The 12,961-nt window shown below is 39.4% G+C and overlaps 1 protein-coding gene across 2 annotated transcripts in view; it reads right to left on the bottom strand.

Annotated features, from left to right (window-relative positions):
* The window catches only part of DCL3 (dicer-like 3), a 75,214-nt gene that overhangs the window by 41,047 nt on the left and 21,206 nt on the right, over positions 1–12,961 (bottom strand). The gene's annotated exons all lie outside the window — the stretch shown is intronic.

Here is a 12,961-nt window from a genome sequence, read left to right as displayed (position 1 = left end):
TGGTGCAATCCTAGGACCGCTAGGATCAATATGGAGGATAAACAAAATAGAAAAGAAAGGATAAGGATACAGGTGTCATTCTTCAAGATGACAAGTAGCTCTTCAAGGCTACAGATAAAGGACTCTTCAAGGTCCAAATCAACTCAAACATGAGTTCAAATCATTCTTCCATGGTATTCTATGATATCTTCATGCAGCTGTGAACTGGCATCACTGATAAAGGGAAGAGCTATCAATCTTGGCAATGGAATTGCAGACCACACATAAAGGGATTCAAATTTGCATTCAAGAAGGATATTTGGACATAAACGTAAGATGTGATTCTAAATTGGCAGTTAATATTTAGCATGGACTATCCGTGGGCCTTGGAAGTGCCAAGCTATGAAAAGGAGCATTTTGCAAGAGGCTGCTGTGTTAATAGAGGTGGACTTTAGACATGTATGGAGGGAACAGAACCAGCCAGTAGATTACATAACAGGGGTTCACCTAAGCCAGCAAAAAGTGGGGTGGGATCCTAGTCTCTTCCTTACATAGCTAGTTGAACAATTTCAAGCGATGCGATAGCACATGTTTATTACAGACTGTAAGGTTTATGTTCCTATTTGGGATACTGGTTAGGAGGAAATGCCCTTCTTGTTTGGGTTCTCCTTAGCCCTCTTTCTAGGGGGGGGGGGGGGGGACACCCTTTCTTGTATTTTTCCTCTTTAATAGAAATCTTATCAAAAAAGAAACTCTTAGTTCCCAAAGGTGTAGTAAACAGGTCTGCTAGTTGTTCTCTTGTGCGAACAGGACTAGACATATGTCCTCGCTGCAGCTTCTCATGAACAAAATAGCATATATAATGTGCTTAGCAGGCGCATGAAACACAGGGGCTGAGGCAATATGGATAGCAGCTTGCCTACCACACCATAATGGCATAGACGAACCATCAAACAAACAATGTTCACCCACTAATCAAGTTGCCCATACCAAGATACAAGTGACATGTGCCATGGCTCAAAAAAATTTAACTCTGCACTTGATTTGGCCACCACTGCATCATGGAGGGAGATCTCGCTATCTTGCGATAGCGAGACGAGATGGGAGATCTCGGTTCAAGATCTCGCCATCTCACGAGATCTCAGTTCGAGATCTCGCCAATATCTCGGCGAGATCTCGCTTAAGGTGGTTTTTCCACCTGTTTAAGTTGTTTAAAAGGCCCCTATCTCGCTCAAGAGAGGCATATCTTGCCTCTCTCGAGCCTCTCTCTCTCAATGTAAGGCCATTTTTTGCCGGAAAAGTCATTTTTTGGCGGAATTTGTTGGCGATTCAACTTCAAAACATCATCAACACATCTACAACAGCAGATTCAAGCATATTTCAAGTGATCTTCAACAAAGGTAAGATTTTCCACCAAATTTGAATTTTTCAAATAGAAGGTTCTACAATGGGTGTGTGAATGTGTTATAAATATATGTTGATGATCAAGCTTTGATCTACACTTTCATGAAAAAAAAAATTCATTTTCTATTAATAATTTTTTTTTTGAATTTTCGTATTTTAAAAATATATTATCTAAAAATTATAAATTATAAAAAAATACTTATGATTTGAATGTGATTATCACTTATGTTAAACTACATTTAGAGTGCTACAATCCCATATATTCATATTTTGATTATCATGCTTGCTGTATTTATTTTTATTTTTATTTAAATAATTAAATAAAAAATTATGAAAAATTATCTTCTTTTTTTTAAATGATGCTTATATTATGTAGTTTATTTTAAAAATACAAGCATGTCTTATTGAGCATTGTATATATGTTATCTTAGAACAAAGTGTGTGTTTTGTTGTTTTATAAATTGTTTTTACATAAAATAATTATAAAAAAATATTATGTTATTAAAAATTTATCTGTTTACCAACGGGGGTTGGTCCAAGTAGTAAAACTTGGTTCGCTTAAGCAAGGTTCCGGTATCGAATCCTTGTGGATGCAAAAAATCCCCACTGGGAGACTCACCCAACACAGCCAGGTGTGCGACGCGGGTCGAACCACCGGTTTATAAAACCGGGGTTGGCAAACCAAAAAAAAAAATATCTCTTTTTTTTAAATGATGCTCATAATTTTTAGTTTATTTTAAAAATACTAACATGTTTGTTTGAGCATTGTATATATATTATCTTAGAACAAAATGTGTATTTTTTTTGTTTTATAAATTGTTTTTACATGTTTTTATGTATCTAAAATTTATTCTAATGATTATTTAGGAACATTCATGTATGTATTTCAAACTTTCAATGCTGTACATATCTAAAATGGCAACTACTAGGAGTGGCGGCACTGGTAGTGGGACTCAGGGCATTGCTTGGCAACATGGGGATCCACTGACTGCCGACAAGAAAAAATCCCGATACAAGTATTGCCTCAAGACTTTGAATTCTGGTGGTTCAACTAGATTAAAACAACATTTGGCTGGTGGTTACAAAAATGTTTCCAAGTGTTCCAAGTTCCTTATGAAGTGCAAAAAGCAATTGCAACAACTTTAAAGGGAGGGAAACAAAAAAAGGACGAGATGGCACAAAAGCAAAGGGAATTTGAGGATACAGTGTTGTCTAGACCTTTTCTTGATGTTGATGAGGAGTCAAGCGACGATAAAGAGAGGAGGAGGGTTATGGGTGTTGAGTCACGGGCCGAGTGGAGACAGATGAAGGCTGCAATTGAAGTTAACAAACAGTCCTTACATGTTGAGAATGTGAGGCAATATGAACAGACAAGAGGAGCAGGTGGTTTGGGATCAGGGGCATCCATGCCACCTAGAAATAGTTTTCATGGAAGTAAAAGGACCGAAAGGAGGAGGAAGACTAGACATTATGATGCCACATTTGACCAAGACCCCTCCCTCTTCAAGCATCAAGACATCTATCAAAGAAGCATTCCATATATGTTTGTTGGAGGTAAAGAAGGCATTAGGGAGGAGGAAGCTAGGTTGGCAATCAGCAAATTCATGCTCTACAAAAACATTGCAGCCAATGTAGCCAAACCACCATATTATCAGGGGATGATCAATGCAGTTGCTAGGGCAGGTGTAGGGGTTAAAGGCCCAACAGCTTGGGAAGTAATTAATAAATATTTACCAAAGGTAAAGCAAGAGGTGGATGAATACATTGGTTCATTAAAGGAAAAATGGAGTACATATGGTGTTACTGTGATGGCTGATGGATGGACTGGTCCTACAAGACAGTCCATTAATTTTATGGCGAGCTACAATGGAAAGACATCCTTCCTTAAGTCAGTGGATGTCCTCAGATAAAAATCAAAGATGCTGACTACCTTTACAAGCTTCTTAAGGAGATGGTCCTAGAGGTAGGGCCAAAGAATGTTATCCAAATTGTCACAGATAATGGTGCTAACTTCTAAAAAGCTGGTGAAATGTTGATGAAGAAGAAGAGCAACAGGATCCACCTCTTTTGGACACCATGTGCAGCACATTCGATTGATCTTATGTTGAAGGACTTGGGGAAAAGAAAGTCAATCAATATTGTGGTTGAGAGGGCTAGAAGGGTAAGTAATTTTATTTATAACCATGGTTATGTGTTGAAGATGATAAGGAACCACTGTAAGGGTGATCTAGTCAAACCTAGATTGACTAGATTCGCCACCAACTATGTAGCTCGAAAAGCTTCCCGGAAGAAAGTGGTGGGTCTACGGCACATGTTTGCAAGTGAGGAGTGGTTTGGTTGGCGTGGATCTAGCCATCCTGATGCAGTACTAGCCCAACAAACCATTGCTGATGATTCTTTTTTGAGGCAGCTGAAAAAGACATTGGGCATTATAGAGCCTATTATGTTTGTTTCAAGGATGGTGGATTCGAAGAAGAAGCCCACAATGCCCCACATATATGCTGCCCTCGAGCAAATGAAAGCGTTGGTTAGAGCTGCTGCCCCTAGCTCCTTCAAATCCTACGAGAGGATCATCAATAATTGATAGGAGGCGCACTTGATGCATCCTTTGCACTTGGCTAGTGAGTCACTTTTAAGTCTCTAAATTTTTGTTGTATACTTTAATTTACATTCTTAATTTGTTATAACTTATAAGTTATAACTTATAATTTATAAACAAGTAAACAACCAAATCACCTAACCAAAATTTTCATTTCCACAATGCAAGCTTACTACCTCAACCCAAAGTACCATTACAATAATGATTTGGGGCTTGATGTAAGGTTGATGAATGCGGTGCAAAACGTGGTGGAGAAACTTGTGTCAAATCCCGTCATTCAAGGGACAATTAATGGAGAGGAGAGAACTTATTCAATTGTTTCTTCAACTTCTTGCATTAGTGCATTAAGCATATACATAATACAATAATTGAAGAATTGGTGTACAGATCAGGGAGTTCAGGGATTCCTCTGGGAGTTTTAGAAAGCCTTTTGTAGTTGCAACTAGGCAAAAAAATGATCCTGGTAAATAGTCCATTACTATAAGTCATTAAGTCTATAACTCGTAAATGATAACTGATAAGCTACATAAATATTAAGATTTACTTGCCTAATGCATTCTTATTTTTGGTTATGCAGCTAACTGGTGGGTGCTATATGGAACTAGTGCGCCAAATCTCAATGACATAGCAATTAAAGTACTCTCACAGACTTGCTCATCCGCTGGTTGCGAGAGGAACTGGAGCACCTTCTCGCTCATCCATAGTAAGGTACAGAACAAATTAGGGAGTAAAAGGCTCAAGGACTTAGTGTATGTGCATTACAACATGAGATTGAGAGTAGGGCACATACAAGATGATATAGATGATGACAATCGTGAACCGATTGAGTTGACTGATATATTCCACGAGCACCCCGCAGAAGATGAGGAAGATGATGTCATATATTAGTGGGTTAGGGATCGAGGTGGCCTAGTGCTGGATGGGCCAAGAGGGTAGTCGGATCCTACCATTGTTGCTTTTATGGGCCCAGATGCTGTGGCTGAGCACGTGTCTTCTGATGAGGGTCAGGTTCCTGTAGCAGCATCAGAAGGACCAACTATACCATTTGTGGAGCCACCTGGTCGACTTGAAACAACTTAGGTGACAACTAGTAGCGGGGGTTCAGATGATGCCGATGATACCATAGGGCCAAGTGGCAGTCAACCATCGAGTCATAGAGGCAGTCAGGCTGGTGGTGTCACTGGTGGAAGTCAACGTCAACAAAGGGAGTCACCTCCACCAGATCCGAGTCATACGACACATGCGAGCCATAGTTCCCCTATCTCTCAGACGTATACTAAGAGTAGGAAGAGCAGATCAAACCAAGGGCAAACGAGTAATGATGTGCGCATGAATGATCTTGAATTGAACATGGGAAGCATGAGCCTAGATCATGGTCACAGTGATTCACAATAGCAGAGTTTGGACACTTGCCTGTCATCGGGGTACCAATACGGGGATCATAGCACCGAGGTCAAATTACAGCGGGTATTATTCTTATGGAGGTCATGCTATTCCTCAAGATCTTGCACCTAGAGAGTACACATATGGGAGTGAAGGTGGGTTGTTAACTAAGTGGTTTAGAAACCCCTACCCACATACTCAACAAAAATAAACAACAACAACAACAACAAAAATGGCTCTTTCACTCACCCACGATTGACGATTATCCCAAAGTGTTATTCCTCCAGTATTCTGACATGGAGACATATCAATTCCATATAAACCGATATGTGACATACTACAGTGATGGGTTGACTTGGGAGTCATATGTGGCCACTGTTCAAAATCAATTGATGCAGAATGTTAAGTGATACTTGTATAGTCTTGTAAGTTGTAAGTTGTAATCTACTAATCTTGTTAGTCTTGTGAGTTGTGAATTGTGATTGTGAACTTATGGATTATGATTTATGACTTATTAAAAGTCTAAAACTTCAAATGGTTGTAAAATTTTGAAGACATTTATGATTTAACTATTTAAGTTCTTTGATAGTTTGATCACTTGAATACTTGATGTGTAATGTTAAATTGTTAATGTATTTGATACTTGATAGTTGATAACTTGAATTACTTGATATCTTTACATTACATGTTGTCTAAACTTGCATTTCACAGAATTTCGATTTTACACATAGGTAAGTCGACATAGTTAAAGTTATTTTCTCACAAATCTAAGGCCATCAATGTGTTCAAAAGGCCTTAAATAGGCTAAATACCAAGTTTCAGCCCAACCAGGGCCCTAAAACCCACCGAGATGGGCCACTGAGATTACGCACATTTTTTGGTAGATCTCGACCGAGATCTCGCCATCTCGGTCGAGATCTCGCTTTTTCATAGTGGTGAGATCTCCCTCGAGAGCGAGATCTCCCACCATGCACTGCATGGTTCTTACTTATCCATGACACAAGGATTTCTCCAACAAAAAGTTCAATAACCTATATGCTGGAACTTGAAGAAATTACAGCTGAAAGGTATGATTTATTCATAGGCCCCAATGGGGTATTTATAGTTACAAAATCCCACTCTGAGTAGGAAAAGAAATACAAAACCGAGTAGATAAACTAATCTTAGACTTATTAGGAAACCAACCTAACACCAAATAGGAAACCATTAAAATATAGGAAACCAACCTAACACCAAGGAATTCGTCAAGGAGAAAAGATTATCATAGGAAGTGATTTAAATGGACATATTGGAAAAGATCAAAGAGGATATGAGAGTGTACATGGAGGATATGGTTTTGGAGAAAGGAATGAAGAGGGGATTTCAATTTTGGATTTTGCTTCTGCTTTTGATCTATCTATTATAAATACTTACTTCAAAAAGAGAGATGAACATTTAATTACCTTCAAAAGTGGACAACATAGAAGCCAAATAGATTTCTTCCTAACTAGAAGGACTGATAGATTGTTGTGCAAGGATTGCAAGGTGATACCGGGGGAAAGCTTAACTGCACAACATAGACTTGTGGTCTTGGATATGTGCTTAGTCTCAAGAACACATAAAAGGTCCAAGGTAAACTATCCCAGAATAAGATGGTGGAATTTAAAAGGAGGGCAAGAATCCATGTAGCCGACCCCATTTAGTTGGGACAAGGCTTATTGTTGTTGTTGTTGTTGTTGTTGGTTGGAGAATCCCATTCCAATTAGGAAACCTCTGCCATACCTCCCACAGCACTCCGCCTCAAGTTGGAGAATAAATATTTATCATGCCCAACTTGCCAATAATACTACTAAACATCTTGACACTCTGTAAATACATCCACCCGCTAAATATATGAGGTAACAAAGGTAATCTGAGCCACCCAGTCTCAACCTTTTCCCTGATGAAATGCTTGTCAATCTCCACATGCATGGTCCTGTCATGCTGTACTGGATTATGAGCTATGCTAATCACTGACTTGTTGTTCAAACACAATTGTATGGGTGCCTCTAAATCTGTCCCAAGCTCCTGAAAAGCCCCTTCAACCATAATACCTCACAGATACCTTAAGCTAAAGCCCTAACCTCTGCTTCAGCACTGGATCATACAACTACTGCATGTTTCTTACTTCTTCAAGAAATACCAGGTTACCTCCTATAGATGCACAGTAGCCAAACGTAGACCTTTTGTCATCTTGACACCATGTACAATCTGCATTTGTTATGACTCGACCCTTAGGTATCCATGATTTGAAATCAAAATGCCTTTCCCTGGAGTTTTTAAATATCTCAAGATCAGGTATATTGCATCCAGATACGAAGAACAGAGATCATGCACATACTCTGACAAGACTAACTGCAAATGTGATATCCGGTCTAGTGTGACAAATCAACTTCCTGACCAACTTTTGACATCTTGCCTTATAAGCTGCTTCTCCTTCTTTTGCCTTCAAGTGTGAATTAGGCAGCTGGTCTACAGCCTAACATCCCAGTCTCCTCCATTTAATCTAGAGTATACTTCCTCTAAAGGAGAGACACACCACTGGCCAAATATGCCAGCTCTAAACCAAGGAAATACCTAAGTTTGCCCATATCCTTTGTCTCAAATTCAGTCCCCAAAAAAGTCAAGGCTGAAACTTCTTTCTCACTCACACCTGTGATCATAATATCATCTACATACACCAGAAGTATAGTAGTATGGGAAACATCTCGCTTAATGAACAAGGTATGGTCTGAATTACTCTACATGTAGCCGTAGGAAATCATGGCTTTATGAAACCTCCCAAACCAAGCCCTACGAAACTGCTTCAACCCATACAAAGATCTCTTTAACTTGCACACCTTCCCATGGGTCTTGGCAGTGGATCACCCAAGTGGCACATCTATGTATACCTTCTCTTCGAATTCTCCATGCACACATCTAACTATTACAGACTCCACCCTTTATTTATTGCACATGAAATAATAGTTCGAACTACATTCATCTTGGCAACAGGGGCAAACATCTCCTAGTAGTCAATGCCATAAGTCTGAGTAAACCCTTTGGTCACCAATCTTACCTTGTACCTCTCAACAATCCCATCTGTGTTGTGTTTGATCACGAACCATAGTTGCAAGGCAATGCTAGGCAATAGAGGGCAACGAAAACCAAGGCGACAAGGCTGCCTAGGTGCCTAGACGAATGTTTTCACAACCTTGTCACGAACACCCATTTGCACCCAACAATCCGCTTTCCTGCTGGCAAAGTCATCAATTCCCACGTTTTGTTTTCTCCAGATCTTGCATTTCCTCATCCATAGCTTTCTTCTAGTTCAAGTGAGATAATGCTTCCTGCCAAGGGAACAAAGACGACAAAGAGGTTGAAACTTTGTAATTATGGGGATAGGAACTGATATGAAACATATTGGAAATAGGATGAGTCCACGGCTGCTTTCTCCGTGCGATTAGCAAGTCCAACTAGGATAAAAAGAAGGGTCAGAGACAGACTCACCTTGAGGAACGGATTCTTTAGGACTAGGAACCAAAGCTTCCAACTAGCTCGGTTCAGAAGGGGTCACTTGCAACTTTCTTTTATAGGTCTTCAAATGTCTAAGCTCTCATTGTACATCATCCACCAGTTGTTCATGTCCAATCACTCCATCCTCCAAAAGAGGAATCAACACTGGAACCTCTTCACTAAGACTCTCCCCATAAAGAGGTGTAAGGGGAAAAAAAGAACTTGTTCCTAGAACACAACATCCATAGAGACAAAGAAACAGCGAGAACCAGGATGATAACACTTGTACCCCTTCTGCATAAGAGGATAACCCAAGAAAATGCATCTTAACACACAAGGATCCAACTTACCATAAACACGGTGGTTTCGGACAAAGGCAACACAACCAAAAACCTTAGGAGGTACTGTAAAGGCTGCAACCCCTAAAAGAACCTCAAGAGGGCAGCGTTGGACTGAGACCGGAGAAGGCATTTTATTAATTAGATATGCTGCAATAAGAACCGCATCACCCCAAAACTGAGGAGGCACATGCATAGTAAACATCATGGAATGTGCTACCTCAAGTAGATGTTTATTCTTGCGTTTGGCAACCTCATTTTAAGGTGGAGGGTTGACACAACCGGTTTAGTGTATGATGCCATGGTTAGCAAGGTAAGAAGGAAATGTTGCACCCAAGTACCCAGTCCCATTATCTGTATGTAAGATTTTGACTATAGTCCCAAACAGAGTTCTAACCATATTATGAAAATTTTGGAAACACAAGAAAACATCTCATCTGGTGAAGTAAGCAAAACCATGTGGTCCTAGTGCAACAATCAACAAAGATAACAAGCCATCTATAATCAGACAAAGACTTAGCCCAAGAAGGACCCCACACATCAGAATGAATGACTAAAAAAAGAACATTACAACGATGGTCTGAATTAAGTGAACATGCCTAGTCTATTTAGCTAGAATGCAAGCCTCACAAATGAAAATCATTCAAATTACACTTTTTAACAAAGTCAAGAAACAACTTGGACAAAATAGGTAAATGCATGAACCCAAGACTAATATGCCACTACAACAACGTAAAAAATGCACCTGCAAAAAACGTGCTCAACCGGGTTGGTCGAGTAAGACCTCCGACGCCAAGTTAATTGAAAGGGGACTTGTTGGACACAATACAGGTGCCACTATCAAACCTACAACCACTGATTTTTCACAATATAAATGGATCTTGAATGACTCTCTTATTATGTCATTCCTTTTGAATTCCAAGAATCCAAATATTGCCCCTAGATACCTATTACTTGATATTGCAGCCCAAATCTGGAAGGCTACTACTGAAACATATGGACAGTTGGGGAATGATACACAAGTTTATGAGCAACAAAAGAAGCTTCATGAGACTACCCAAAAGGAACTGATTGTGGTCCAATATTATGTTGAGTTGCGATCTCTTTAGCAGGAGTTGGAACATTATGGGGATTATCACCCCACAAATCCAAATGATGTGGCTAGTTATAGGAAGCACGTTGATAAGATTCGAGTATATGACTTCTTGGCAGGTTTGAATGTGGAGTACGATCAGATAAGAGTGCAAGTCTTAAGTCGTTCTCCCTTTCCTACACTAGAATAGTCTTATGCCCTTATTCAATGCGAGGAGAGCTGTCGAATAGCCATCAACCTTACAGTCTGTTAACACTAAATCTGATTCGGCTAAGGAGATTGTCAAGTGTGAGCACTATCACAAACCATATCATACCAAGGCCAATTGTTGGAAGTTTTATGGGAAACCTATTGATTTTGAGCAAAAAAGAGCACAAAGAAGGGGAAAACCGAAGGCTAATCTCTTTGAGACAGTTTCCACAACACCCTCGGCAGACATTGGTTTTTCACAGGAGTTAGCTACTGTGCGACATATTCTATAGTCTTCTACTGTCGCTACAACCTTTACTACTACTTCCTCCACTACCTATACCAACTCTTACCTTGCTACTTCAGGTAAAACTTTTACAGGCTACCATGTTCCTTTAGTTTCTACTCCCTTGATCATTGATACAAAAGCCACAGATCATATGACAGGTTCATCATCTTTTTTCTTACATTATCCTCCTACTTTCGGAAAAGATAAAGTTCAAATCGCTGACGGCTCCTATTCTTCCATTGCAAGAAAAGGGACCATTCAGCATTCTCCATCACTTTCTTTGTCTAAAGTTTTACACATTCCATCTTTCTCTACTCACTTGCTCTCTATCAGTAGTCTTACACATGACTTGAATTGTAAAATGATTTCTTTCCCATCTTACTGCATTTTCAAGGATCTAGTAACGGGGAAGGAGATTGGACGTGGTAAATTAGACAATGGACTTTATCTATTGGAGCCAATTGGAGGATCTACTTCTGCTCTGAATGCATCTTCTACTCAGGCCCATTCGGTAATATCAAACCTTCAGTAGTGGCACCGTAGGCTAGGTCAACCCTCTCTAGGAACTCATAAGAAAGTATTTCCTGACTTAGTTTCTTCTTGTAAAAAGGATGAATTTTTTTGACAAACTTGCATTTTTGCCAAGCAGACTCGTTCTACTTATTTACCTTCTCTTCATAATAGAAAATCTATTTATTTTATGCTAATTCATGCTGATGTATGGGGCCCCTGCCAACATATGTATATTACTGGCCATAGGTACTTTGTTACTTTTATTGATTGTCACTCTCGTTCTACATAGATTTATCTTTTAAAACAAAAACCTGAGGTTTTTCGATGTTTTCGTAATTTTTATTATATGATTAAAACTCAGTTCAATGCCATTGTGAAGATCCTTTGCAGTGACAATGACACCGAGTATATTGATGGAGAATTTCAGAGATATCTCTCTGACTCTAGCATAATATACCAGACCAGTTGTATTAATACGGCTGTCCAAAATGGGATTGCCGAAATAAAGAATCGGTATCTTTTAGAGATATCCCGTTCAATTATGATTGCTATGAATGTCCCAGACCAATACTGGAGTGATGCTATACTCACAACCTCTTTCCTTATGAATAGGATGCTCATTAGGATACTTGGTTTTAAATGTTCTAATGAGATTCTCCATGGAGCCTCTTAGTTTGTTCTTCCCCCAAAAGTTTTTGGTTGTGTGTGTTATGCCAGAATCACAGCCCACCAAAGTAAGTTGTCTCCCTGTGGCTTATGCAGCGTATTTATAGGGTATTCTACTACTTAGAAAGGGTACAAATGTTATCATCCTCCTTCCAGAAAGACTATTGTGTCTATGGATGTAATTTTTAATAAGTCTTGCCCTTAATATACACCTCTCCAGGGGGAGAGTCCTAGAGGAGAGGTGTTATTTCCAACTCTAGACCTTTCTATCACACCACCACAACATAACTTAGGAGATTAAGAAGTGTTTCCTGACAAGGGGGAGACTTCGTCCAGTATACCTGAGGACTCTAATTCTCCCCCTCTGTTTTCTGAACCATATGAAGAACCTTATCATGGGATACCACTCTTGTGAGGCACACTATTGAGGTCTTTCAAAAATAGATTAACCATAATAAAGAGGGGCAGACTTATCAGAGGAAGAATTACAACAGGCCACACCAATTGGAGAAAGGTGACACGTAACCACTTCAATCTCCTGCTCCAGAATCAGATTCTATTGTTTCCCTTGAGGTATCTTCTTCTAGTCTTCCTATTGCTATTAGAAAGGAGTTCGATCTTGTACTCAGCATCCCATAGCTAAATATGTTTCTTATGACTCTATGTCTGACTCTTACCGTGCTTTTATATCCTCTCTATTATCTATTTCTGTTTCGAAAAATTGGAAAAAGCCTATGCTGATAAAAGATGGAAGGCAGCTATGGTAGAGGAAATGAAGGCAATGAAGAAAAATGATACTTGGGAGTTGGTTACACTTCCTCCAGGAAAAAATCCCGTGGGCTGGAAATGGGTGTTTGCGGTTAAACAAAATATGGATGGATCCGTCAACAAGTTGAAGGCTAAACTAGTTGCAAAGGGGTTTACCAAAACATATGGGATTGATTATCAGGAGACTTTTTCTCCTGTTGCGAAACTGAACACTCTCAGAGTTCTTT

This window comes from Hakea prostrata, chromosome 7 (genome assembly GCF_041222555.1).
Source record: "Hakea prostrata isolate BN-2017 chromosome 7, UWA_Hpros_2, whole genome shotgun sequence".
NCBI classification, from domain to species: Eukaryota; Viridiplantae; Streptophyta; class Magnoliopsida; order Proteales; family Proteaceae; genus Hakea; species Hakea prostrata.
The sequence above is the reverse complement of the archived record's forward strand: the minus strand, read 5'-3'. Positions and strand labels throughout refer to the sequence as shown.